Raw genomic sequence first — 12,959 nt, 5'->3', positions numbered from 1 at the left:
TTGTATATATTCTTTTCCTGGTTCCGCTTAGTTCACTTTGCATCAATTTATATGTCTTTCCATGCTTCTTTGTATTCTTCATATTCATTGTACCTTAAAGCGTAATAATCTATTATGTTCACGTACCACAGCTTGTTTTGCCATTTCCTAACCAATGGGCATCTACTTTGTTTCCAAGTCTTTGGTGTATACAAGGCCTTAACTTTTAGTACTGCACTTATTAGGGCATATTCTGAGTAATGAAATCTTTGGGTCAAAAAGGACGGATATGAGAGACACTCTCTTCCTACAGTTCTAAATTGCTTTCCATAATGGTTGGACCAATTCCTGTCTCTACCAACAATGCATTGGTATGTCCATCTTTCCGCAAACGCTCAGACGTTCACATATTCACTCTTCTCAACTTTCATCACCGTTGATTGTTCTCATCTTTTCAGTTTTACTGGGGATGAGTTAAAACCTCAGATTTGTTTTGAATTTCATTTCTCTTCTTAGTGATTTAGAGCATTCTTTCATATGGTTCTTAATAATAGTGTTTAAATGGCACTTTAAGTTTTGAAAAAATAATCTCATTTGATGCTCACAACAACCTTGGGAGATAGATGCTATTATTGTCCCCATTTTATTCATGAGGAAACTGAGGTTGAGGGAGGTTAAATGACTTGCCCAAGTTACATGGCTGTTATGTGTTTGAAGCTGGATTTGAATTCAGATCTTTCTTACTCCATGTCCAGCACTATATCCACTTAGCCACCTAATTGCCTAGTTTATATTTAGAGAACTGTTTGCTGATATCCTTTGACTATCTATTGGGGAATGATTTTTCTTAATCTTAAATATTTCTGTTAATTGCCTGCCATCTTGGGGTGGCTGGGTGGGAAGGAGAAGAGAAAAAATTTGAATCTCAAAATCTTATAAAAAGTGAATGTTGAAGACTGTCTTTACATGTAGTTGGAAAAAACAAAATGCTATTTTAAAAAATTAAAATATTTCTATTGTATATATATAGCAAAGTTTTTAATCATTATCCTTTTTCTGGTTTTCTTTAATTGCTAGTGTTGTAACAACATTTTCTTCTATGTCATGGATTAAATAGAGTTTTTTGGGTTAACCCCAAAAACCCCAGCATGTCATATTTCTATGGGAAAATACATTCCAGGTTCCAAACAGGTAACTTAAAAATAAACTTTTAGGCTATAATTTGGTTTTAAAATAATAAACCTGTTTAAAAATAGTTATACTTTTCCTTTTCTTCTTATGTATTTTTTTCCTTTTAAGAGGGGAAAAGGCAGGGCAATTGGGGTTATGTGACTTGCCCAAGGTCACACAGCTAGTAAGTGTGTCAAATGTCTGAGGCCAGATTTGAACTCAGGTCCTCCTGACTCCAGGGCCAGTGCTCTATTCACTGTATCACCTAGCTGCCCCACTTATTATATTTTTACAAAGACTTTTCTTATCATCCCTGTCTTATTTCTTTCCCTCAGTATATCTGTATATGTAATACATATATACGTATATACGTGTGTGTGTGTGTGTGTGTGTGTGTGTGTGTGTGTGTGTGTGTGTGTGTGTATATATATCACATCACTAGCCACAGATTCCCTAGGGGGATTCTGTAGGTCTTTGTAGCATTTAAAACTGGAAGGGACTTTAGATGATGATGAGGATCAGGCTGACGATAACGGTGGTCATCGCTAGCATTTATATAGCACTTTAAGGTTTTTGAAACACTTTATCTGGTCCCCACCAAAACCCTGGGAAGCTGGTGCAGTTATCCCCATTTTACAGATGAGGAAGCAGAGGCTGAGAGAAGGCAAATTACTTGCCCAAGGTCACACAGCTTGTAAGATGGAATATAAACAAACAGTTCTCAAATGCTACTATGACACTCACTAACTCTGTGCAGGCCATATGACCTCTCTCAGTCTCAGTTTCCTCATCTGTAAAATGGGGGTAATAATTGCATTACCTCACAGAATTGTTGTGAGGATCAAATGAGAAAGCATTTGCAAAGTACCGTGCAAATTTTAAGGTGCTATGTGAATAATAGCTGTTATTATTATTATAGTCTGAGGCAGTATTTGAACTCAGGTTTTCCTGGCTCTGTAAGTCTAGGACCTCCTCCACTGTGTTAACTAGCTCCCAGTTAGGTAACATCTTGTTCCTTATGTTGTTCCCTCCATCCCCCTTCACTTTACAGATGAGAAAACTGAGGCTTCGAGTGGAAAGCAAAAGTCAGTTGATCCTCTGACTCTAAGCCTGATGTTCTTTCCACTATTCTAGTTCTTCCTGTTGTTACATTGGGACTTCTCTCCCTTAATCTTTCTAGTTCCCTCTTCTTTCCTTTAACTGCTATAATGCACCTAAGGGCGGGACCCAGTTTCCTCATCTTTGTTCATAGACCAGAGGATTTCAGAGGAATTCTTCTTCGCTGCTGCTAGGTCTCTTTCCATCCCCTTTCCACCACCCTCAAATCCCTTGTTCTTATGTACCTCTTCCTTTGTGATCAGGCTTCCCATTCCCTTTCTTTGCTTAGTAATCAGTGTAATGTTTCTGAGATTAAGTAGAGGGTGTGAGCCATAGCTATTTTCTTCCCCCAAGACAATCTGGATTTCAGGAAAAAAAATAGTATACTCTTAGTAAGGATTTGTAGAAAATATAATTCTTAGATCATGTTATCCAGTAGGATTTGGAGCTAAGCCAGCAACAGAGCACTGTATACCTGCTTAAAAATTCAATTTTTAAAAAAAAATTATTAAGTACCCACTATATGTGACGTACTGCTATGCTAGGAATCCATGGTTTTAAAATGATGATATTTGCTTTAAAGAATCTAGTTGGAAGAAAATTAGTAGTAATACAAATTGGAATTTGATAAGTACATAGGAGTAGCTAGACCAGAGAGGCACAAGATACTGGGAGCTTGAAGGGCAATCATTTTATGGGCTGGTAGATCAAAGAAGTTCTTCTGAAGGAGGTGGTACCTAAGCCTGGAAGATTGAAGCAGTTGTAGATGTGGGGAGAATTTGTTGAAGAGAGTCTGGCATATGGCGAGCACAAACGCATGGAAATAGGAAAGAGTAGAATGAGACAGTGGAAAAGACTTTCCAGTTTATCTAGAATGCTGACTACATTCTGAGAGTAGTGGTGAATCAGGTTGGATCTTATTTGAAAAGGACTTTCATGGTAAGCTGAGAATTAACATGTAGTATCACCTAGCAACAGCCAAGAAACTTCCCCCTGGCGGATGATCTGAAGTTCAAACTTTAAGACCAAGAGCATCTTACAGAATCTGAATAAACAGATTTTGAGTCTCCTCTTGAGACACTGACAAAATCCACAGAACTCTGGCGTTGAGACCTTGAGGTTCAGAAAAGGCTGAGAAAGTGAGGGAACCAGTCCTTGGTCTGCAGGCAACTGTGTCGGCAGCAACTTAGAATCAGCTCAGCAAGATCCATAGCCATTTGCTTACTATTATGGTTCCTAATTTGGTAGACACCTATTCACTGTACTGTCAATATTGCCCATGAGCCCAGAAATGAGTGTCAACAATGGATTAGAAGGGCCTAACTCCTTCCTTCATGAAACTGGGAGCCTACAGGATTCTTGGGGTTGACATTTTTGGTCCCAGCAGGAGGCACAGCTTTTAAGACTCTCTCATGCCTGTTGATGCCCGGTAATTCAGGGCTAAAGATTGGACAGGTTGTAGTAGTTGAAGCACAAACTTAAGACACTATATAAGCTGGCAACCGCTAATAAGGAATTTCTCAGGTAGGTGATCTCAGGCATAGGGTGGGGAGCTTTCTGGAGAGAATGGAGGAGCTAAAAGTGCCCTCCTGTGAGGAGAGAAAGCACCTTAATTTCATTTCTGGCTGCCTCAACCTCCAACAGTTATTGAACTCATCTTGCAGACAGTGGAAGGCCATAGGAACTGTACTCGTTAATTTTGTTGTGTTTCATTTGCTTCAAAACATCCTTAAGACCTAGTGTTTCCGTTGAATCAGAATGGAACAAATTTTGAGTCTAGGCTAGAGGCAGCCTTGAATGCCATGCTAAAAAGTTTGTATTTTGTCCCATGGGAGCTAGAGAGCCATTGAAGGTTTTGGAGCAAGGAAGTGTACTACCAACAGACTTGTATGTAGGACGTTATGTTTTACAAAGTCTTTTTCTTGTATTACTTCACTGTCAAACCTGTGCATTTGAAAAATTAATTGGCAGCAGTGTAAAGAACATATTGGAAAGGTGGGGAGACTGAAGAGAAGACTACTTGAAAGCTTTCTCTTTTTCTTTTTTGGGGGAGTTCGGGCGTGGGGGTGGGAGAGACAATCGGGTTTAAGTGACTGAACTCAGGTTCTCCTGACTACAGGGTTGTTGCTAGCTTTTTTTTTTTTTAAGTCCAAAAGTTTCAGAGAAAAAAGGTGACTCTTCATATTATAATGTATTATTTCAACTATTTTATGCCAGCTTTTGTGGATTTGCATGAGAACCTAACCATCAGTAACATTATTTCTATGGATAAATGGGTTTCCAAGTTAGAAATGTCTGCTTCTAAGTTAACTTTAACACAAGCTGTTTTCAAACTGTGACCTGAATATCAGTAATTATTTTCCTGTGTTCCTAAAGGACAGTGGTTTTGGTGCCCAGGTGCTAGATTGTTTCCATTTACCTTAACAGAGAAATCGATCCTAGAATGTATTGTTGTTTTTTGTTTGTGGTGTTCCTGAATATTCTTCTCATTTTATAAAAATAGAATTAGTGAATTGGAGAAATGTGTCTTTCTGCATGTAAATACTCCAATTAACTTATCATAGAGTTATGCTTTCTAATGATTTGATGGGAGTTGAGAAATGTCATTAAAACTCATTTATGCCTGAAGTAAATTTTTTAGGGTTTTTTAATACTTTTGTATTTTGGACCCCACTAGGACCCAATTGGATAATTTTTAAAAATTAGAATCTACCAAAACATATTCCTTCTTTAACAATTCTACAAAATCTTAATGACAACCAGCTATATTTGTAGTGAGAACATCTTTAAGATAAGAAAAGAAATAGAAAGTCTTTCACAAATACAGCCTTACAACAATATCTGTATAGTCACACAATTGCCTAAATGTGCAAGTAATACAAGATTCTATTATATTTATTATAAACTATAAAAAACATTTAATTTAATAGAACAAAAATAAAGATTAAAGATCCTCCCTTGCTTTTGTTAAAAATTCCTTGAGATAATACATGCCATAATTTGAGAATTCTCTTACTAATCATCAGTCTTTTTATCAGGGAAAGGGTGCATAAAGTCAAGGCATAAAACAAGGAAATGGATGCTCCTCAAAAGTGTTTGCCACTGTCTTGGAAGTTGTTCATTGCAAAGCCCAAAAGGAAGAAGGATTCCCAATAGGAGTGTTGTTCTCCCAGATCTTCCTGTTTGTAGATGATGTTGTGCAGAATGTATCAAGTCCTAGAATATTGTGTGGCCTCTTAATGAGATTCAAAACCATTCAAAAGAGTTTGGCTTACCAAGTCTAAGAGGAAAAAACAAGTAGATGAAAAGGCAAAAGAACAAATTACTGACGATCAGCAATCTTGATTTCAAAGAACAGAGGATGAAACGTGATATCCATGCTATAGCCCCCTTTAGAGTATAAGCTCCTTCAGGACATGGGCTGGCTTTTTATTAATTGTATTCCCAGTGCTTGGCACATGTGGCAGGTGAAAAAATGAGGGGATTAGGACAGCAAGTTAACCACTTGCTCTTCTAGTTCCTTCAAGTCCCTCACACATAGTTACTTAATAAATGTTTGTTGTATTGGAGCCTCACATATCCTCCTCATGACAAAAAAAAAAAAAAGGAAGAAGCCACAGGTATGAAATGTTGCATATGCTGCGAAATTGGTTTGATTTAGAGGTCAGTTTTACTTAACTGGTTTTTTTTTTCTTTGGTTCAGTGGACAGAGGGAGGGTAGGTGGTAGAAAATAGTGTATCGGAAAATGATTTTACTCAATAGGGTAAGAGGAACTTTCATATTCAAGTTGTGACTGATATTTACTGCTTCTGTGACTGTGCCTTTTGAAAACAGGTTGCTCATTGGAGAAATTGTTTTGCGTTCAGGGATTTTGTTTTCCTTTCATTAAAACTCTGTCTTTAAACAAATACAAATTCTATTGACATCTTTTATTTTTTATATCACTTTTATTTCTATTTTTCCCTTCCCCAAGAGTTGTCTCTTGTAATAAAGAATAAAAAAGAGGGGGAAAAACAGTTCTTCAGAACCGACACATAAACTATGCCTGGCAATATATGCATTAATGTATTATTCCACACCCTTAGTTCCCAACCTTTGTAAAGTAGAGAGAGGGGTACATTTTTTCTACTTTTCTTCTGGGTCAGGCTTAGTTATTATAATTGAACAGCCTTCTCTTTCATAAAGTCCCTTCTTAAAAGCAAAATAAAACCAAAAAAAGTAGAAAAGAATGCTTGTCTTTCTGAATCTGGTTTTCATTTAAATAGACACCCATTGAGCTGGTCACTCTTTCTGCTGTAGATTAACAATGAGCTAGACCCAGAATTGGATAAGATTATGAGAGTGGGCCAGACTGTATTTGGGGAATCACACATCGTTTTCAACAACCCCAAATCTTTTCACCTAAACCAAAGACCTACCTTTCTGATATTTTTCTTCTGGTAATGCTATATGGCTCTAAAGAATCAAAATTTCAGGTCACCCAAAGAGCAATGCAGAGATGAATAAGTAGACTGCAGTACAATATCAACAATGATTTGAATGCAAGAAATGGGATGAAAGATATCAAAACTATGAATTATTGGGGACAAAAAGAGTGATACAGCCATGTAGGAAAAAGGCAGAGTGAGAGGAAACCAAACATGTTCTAACGTTAGCCACTATTTAAGATAGTAGTGTCAAACTCAAATACAAATAAGTCCTTCCCTATAGGCTACATATTGACTTAGAAAATCACAAATTAATGTCATCTATGTTGTATTTTTATTTATTTTGTTAAACATTTTCAAGTTACATTTTAATTTGATTCTGGCCACACTTGGGAGTTTTGAGGGAAGCAAGTTTGACACCTTTGGTACAAGAGGTCCAGAGGAAGGATTCTAGCACAGTGGTGTGGACCCACTTTGAATTTACAGAAGAAGGCATGGATAGGCAGCTTTTGGAGAAAGTATCCATATCAGTGAGGTCTAAGAGCCATTAAAATATTGAAGACTGTCATTTTTACATCTACAGATAAATCTTAACCAAATACCACTTATTCTGTTACTCATACTCAGGTACCCTATGGCCTATAGAATAAAATTTATAGTATCTCAGAGTTGGAAGGAGATTCCAGGGCCATCAAGTCAGAGCAAGAACACTCTCTACACTTTACTCAATAAATATTCATCTAGCCTTTCTTTGAAGAAACCTAGTGAGAAGAAACTTGCCTCACGAGACAGTGTCATTTTGGGATCTTACAGAACTTCATCTTCTCATTCCATGCAGAAATCCCTCCTTCAGCATCACTATCCAAACATTCCATAGGTTTTTTTTGGACAGTATGTATCAACGTGTGTGCCTGTCTGTGTGCAAGAGACAGACAGATGCATTTCAATCAATTAACAAGCATGTTAAGTGCCAGACAGTGTGCTGAGCACTGGAGACACAAAGAAAGTAAAAAAAAATATGGTCCCTACCCTTTAGGAACCTGCATTCTAAGCAGGGAGTCAACATGCAGACAGCTGTTTAGATATGCGGTTTAAGTGAAATAATCCCAGAGACAAGGCACTAATAGTGGATGGAATTAGTAAAAGCCTCTTGCATTTAAAGTCTTGAAGGAAATCAGAGAAGCCAGCTTTTCAGGAAAGAGGGTTAGCCACTGAAGAGGTTACACAGAGTCAGGAAATGGAGTATCATAGGAAATCAGCAAGGGAAATCAGTGTTGCTGTATCCATAGAGTACTCTGAGGAGAGCAAAATAGAAGAAGACTGGAAGAGCAGGAAGGGCCCAGGTTATGAAGCACTTTAAACCAAACAGAAGTCTTATATTTGATCATAGTAGTGTGGAGCCACTGGATTTTATTGAGTATTAGTGTATGACATGGTCAAACCTTCCCATTAGGAAGATCACTTTGGGAGATGGAGAATGGACTGGAGTGGAGAGAGTCAGGGAGACCAACCAGAAGGCTATTAAAATATTAGACGGGTCAGGTGATAAGACCTGCACCAGTGTGGTGGCCTTGAGAGAGAGAACAGAGGGGAATGTACATGAGAAACGTTGTGAAGGTAGAAATGGCAAGATGTGGCAGCAGATTGGATATGTGGACTGAGTGTGAGAGGAGTCATTGATGAGACCAAGGTTACAAGCCTGGGTAAATGACAGTGGTGGTGCCCTTAACAGTAGCAGGGAAATTGGAAAGAGAGAATGGGTTAGGGGGAACATACCAATCTAGCCAACCTCAGTTCTTAATTTTCTCTATTCTTCTCTATTCTGCCACTTGAACTCATGGGCCTCAGCCTCTGTAGAGACACCAGTACGATTTCAAGCATTACACTGAAGGTGAAAAAATAAGAAAGCAAGATAGGTAGATAATTAGGAACAATAAGTGCAAAATCAGAATATAGGAAATGAAAGATTATGTGGGTAAGTGACGTGAAGAAAAGGGACCTATCTGATAGATGTGAAGCATTTGGTTTTACTTATCATAAGACTTCAATTCAAAGTTGGTCTCCTTTGCCTTCATGCTTTGTTAAGCCCTTGTAACTCATATTTACCAGATAGGTAACAGTTTTCCTACTTTGGGGCCGCTGAGACCAGCATAGAACTTTCTTTGGGAAAATTGGTGCTGACCACTGTGGCTGTTGGTAGCACTCTTCCGTTTTTTGTGTGTCTTCTCCTCAGCTTAAAGACAGGTTCATCTAGCATTGATTTTCATAGTGAGAGTTACTCCAAGGAAGAGAGAAAAATTGGGGAGGGGGAAAGAGGAGGCTGATCGTAGGCCTTAGCATTTTATTTCCATGACTGATGAAAATAAATAGCATTTAGAGCCTAACTTTTCAACTCTTGAACATCGTGTGAAAACTAGTGATTTATTAATAGGTTATGGCAAATTTTTTGATTGTTTTATTATAGTGACATGGTTTTACAAAGTAAACTTGAATCAGAATGATAGATTCTCTGCTAATTTTTTTCTGCTTCATTGTACTATGTGGGTCTCAATTTTTTTTCATCTGTAAAATAAAGAGATTGGATTAGCTCTTTTCTGAGTTTCCTTCTAGCTCCAAATCCTATGATTGCATTGATTCTTGATTGCTTAATGTACATATCTTATTGAAATATGTTAGAGACGAAGACAGTTTTTGCTTTCATACTATATCATCAAATTTAAATGTATTAATATATTCTTTAATCCTGACACATGACTAAAAAAAATTTGAGGCAAATTAGACCCAGCCCAGTCATCTGTCCGTGGAAAATTGAGTATAATAAAATGCATAGAAAAATTATTCATATGATGTACCTGTGACTATTTTTCTTTGTGATTATAGCTGGTCTCCATTGTGTGAAAAACGTGTTCTGCTTAATGTCATTTATCTGATCCAGGATTTTGTGACTTTAGGCAAAACAATATTATATACAGATGTTTAATTTCACGGTAATATAGCTGAGCAGAAAAATAAGTTTCTGTTATATGGTATGAGAGCAAAAGCTAGTATGTCAAACTAAGGAACATAACATCCTAGGAGGGTTTGCTTATTATTTATTATTATATAATGTTGGGTATTCCTTATATGTGAAGACCAGTTTCCTACTGGTTACTATTGTTGGGAACTATGTGTGGGTCTTTCTAACTAGTTTCACTCTTTTTCAAATCATTTCTTTCAAAATAAGGTGAGAGTCTTTGGTTCCTTAGTTAAAGTAACTACATGTAATTCACCAAGATCTAATTACAATAACCCAGAGGACATTACCAAGGTGAATGATGCCTGGGGGCAGGGTGATACTGTGTTAGTTACAGTATCCCAGAAAGATTAGTTCTATGACCTTGAGAAGTTTCAAAGGGCCCTGGGCAATACTTCTAGCCCTACTAAACCTATGGCCTGCATCTATACTCTCTCAGGCAAATTCTAGATTTTAAAGAAAAATATCAGTGACTAGAAGAAGCGTTTTTGAAGAATGAAATACCAAAGAGAAGGGGGATGTTATTGGTGCATCAGGGGCACTCAAGTGAATTCCAGTGCCGGATGTATTTTGAAAATAGTTGTGTCCTTCCACATCCATTTTGCAGTGGATAATATGATAAATAAAATATTTTTATTTACATGATGTCTTTTAAAACCAAATTCCCCTTTTGCCTTTCTTGATGCAAAGTGAACATGAATTTTTTTTTGCAGCATTTTCTTTATTTTCATTATATTTTATTATAGGATTTTGGCATTTAACTGGAAGGATCTAAAAGATTATCTAGGCCAAATCCTTTATTTTACATATAAGGAAATTTTTATGCTACATTTTATTGATATGATTTTTTTTTGCTATGATTATCCCTCATTTGTAGCCCTTTCTAATAATATTAATAGGTGGTTGTCTTGAAAAAAAATGTCACAAGCAGAATTTTTTAAAATACAGGTTTTTGTTGTTTTCTTATGTGGTAAGCCTAAAATAAAATTCTTGAAGTCTTAAATCTGAGGATTGTTGATTTCCTGTAGTGTGTCCATTTTAGGTGAATGTGTTACCACATCAGTTGGTACTCTTGTTTCTGCTACTGTGGCCTTTATTTTTCATGTACTGGGGCTTACATCTGTGATTCATATCATTTGCCAGTGTGATGTCAAAGTGTGGGTGTTCAGTTATAGAGACATGATTAACCTAAAATGCTGCAGTGAATCCCAAGTACTATTTCCTACCAGGTTAACAAAGCAAGAATGATTCATCATTGTTCTACTAAAAATAGCAGTGTGCATGACTGGCAGCATCCGTATACATTAATATCATAGACTTTGCAGCTTTCTAACCAGAATGCAAAAATAATGGGAAAAATATCCTTGAATAGAAAGAGGCAACAAATGTGTCTCATGTTTCAAAATTTTCAATCAGTAAGCAATTAAGTTTAAAGCTGAAAAACTATAATGAGGTCAAACTCACTCTATTAAGTTATTCTACATTTTTTTTAAACTGTATTTGTATTGTGCTTATTATGGAGATATCTAAATTATTAAGAAATTTGATTATAGAATTTTTCTAATCTTTGCTAATAGAGGGGGAAAAACTGAAATTCACAAACTATCCCAAACCTCACATTTGCTACTAATTTTAAGTTCCTTTAATTTTTAAATAAGAGCAGTAGACTCCAGAAGAAATTATTATAAATACACATGCATAACTTTTTGCTTACTCTTTAATAACATGCATGTGTATATTAAAGAGGTAAACAAAATTTACTAACTTAACCATTTCTTTTCACACTCTTTTAACTCTTCTTCCTCTTTACCAAAAAAATGATCACTAAATGCCTTCCATGTTTTATTTCTCTGTATTCCTCACTGTGCCTAACTCAGTTGTTTACACATAGTAGGCACCTAATGAATGATTTAAAAAAAATGAATGTATGGCAGACAGTAACTGTTTATTGTTTGATGAATTATCACCCCCATTGTATCCACATTTTGTTTCACAGGCCATGGTGCCTAAGTTGTCCTGCAAAAGCCAGTAAAATTGACCTTTTTGAACCCAGGTTTATGTTTACAAGGAATTGCATGACCTGCCAAATAATTTTAAGTGCCCCTTTGTTGAAGATACTCTGAATCCTTATGGTGCACAGCAAAGAGGAAGAAAAGAGAAAATAGACAAGGGCCTTGTGACTCAAAATAATATGATCCTATACATATAAAGAGATTAGAGGAAACTGTTTCTGGAGCACTAGAGAGAATCATTCTACTGTTTCTCCATATATTTGTCTTTCCTTGATTCTTCTTTTCTCTTCCATGATTCAGTCCTCCATGAGTTGTCACACACTAAAACAATTTGGCAGATCATGCATGCATGACTTGCAGCTTTATTTGACAGTTTTTCTGATAGTCATGAGAAATGGTATGAGCAATGCAGGCTTCCTTCCTAAATTTGAAAATTACTTGTCTGCCATAGAGATATTTCCTTATAGTGGCTATAGTAAATCTAAAAAAAAAAAATTTTTTTTTTTTAAACCTCACATACAACAACTGAGAAAGTCTATGTGGAAGTACGGGATAGGGGGGTTTGGAAAACTGAACCACAAAAAGTGGTTCTACACAAAAGTGGTATATCTACACAAAAAGTGTTAGATAGTATACATTATTAGTATAAGGTGTACTAAATGTGACATACCACCTTAAGATATTTATTCGCCTAGGGAATAGACTGAAAATGTGTATTTCTGTGTTTTATGCTTTGTGTGCATTCATTAAGCCCTTAGTTTGAAACAATTTTTAAAGGCTAAAAGTAGCCCATTGAAACATAGCTTTTATCTTTTTTTTAACCGCAGCATTTATCAGAACAAAAATACTAAGTGAATGGCACAGGTTTTTAAGTGAGGAGTATGTTAACCAAATGAAACAGTGCATATTATAGAAGACAGCTATTGAGATAATGCCTTAGGAAAGTAATTGAAAAGAGACTTTTTTTCAAATGCCAGCTATTCTTTTAATTTTACAGACTTTTGAATTTACTCATAAGGCATTATTTAAGATAGAATTTCATCAAAGCAAACTACAGTGCACTGCCTGAAAAAATTACTTTTCTTGGCCAATAGTAAAGGAAGCTGATGTGAACAGGAAGTCTTGCCTTTTCTCTCTCTCTCTCTCTCTCTCTCTCTCTCTCTCCTCTCTCTCTCTCTCTCTCTCTCTCTCTCTGTGTCTTTTTCACAGTAGGTCACATGATAACACCATGTGACTCGGTCAAAGGAGCTTTTCCTCCT

The 12,959-nt window shown here is 36.4% G+C and overlaps 1 protein-coding gene across 2 annotated transcripts in view; it reads left to right on the top strand.

Moving 5' to 3' along the window:
* FNDC3A (fibronectin type III domain containing 3A) overlaps positions 1-12,959 on the top strand; it is a 193,357-nt gene that overhangs the window by 97,240 nt on the left and 83,158 nt on the right. The gene's annotated exons all lie outside the window — the stretch shown is intronic.

The sequence above is a fragment of the Trichosurus vulpecula genome, chromosome 2, assembly GCF_011100635.1.
Source record: "Trichosurus vulpecula isolate mTriVul1 chromosome 2, mTriVul1.pri, whole genome shotgun sequence".
Taxonomy (NCBI): Eukaryota; Metazoa; Chordata; class Mammalia; order Diprotodontia; family Phalangeridae; genus Trichosurus; species Trichosurus vulpecula.
Note: the sequence above shows the minus strand (reverse complement) of the source record. Positions and strands in the feature narration are given on the sequence as shown.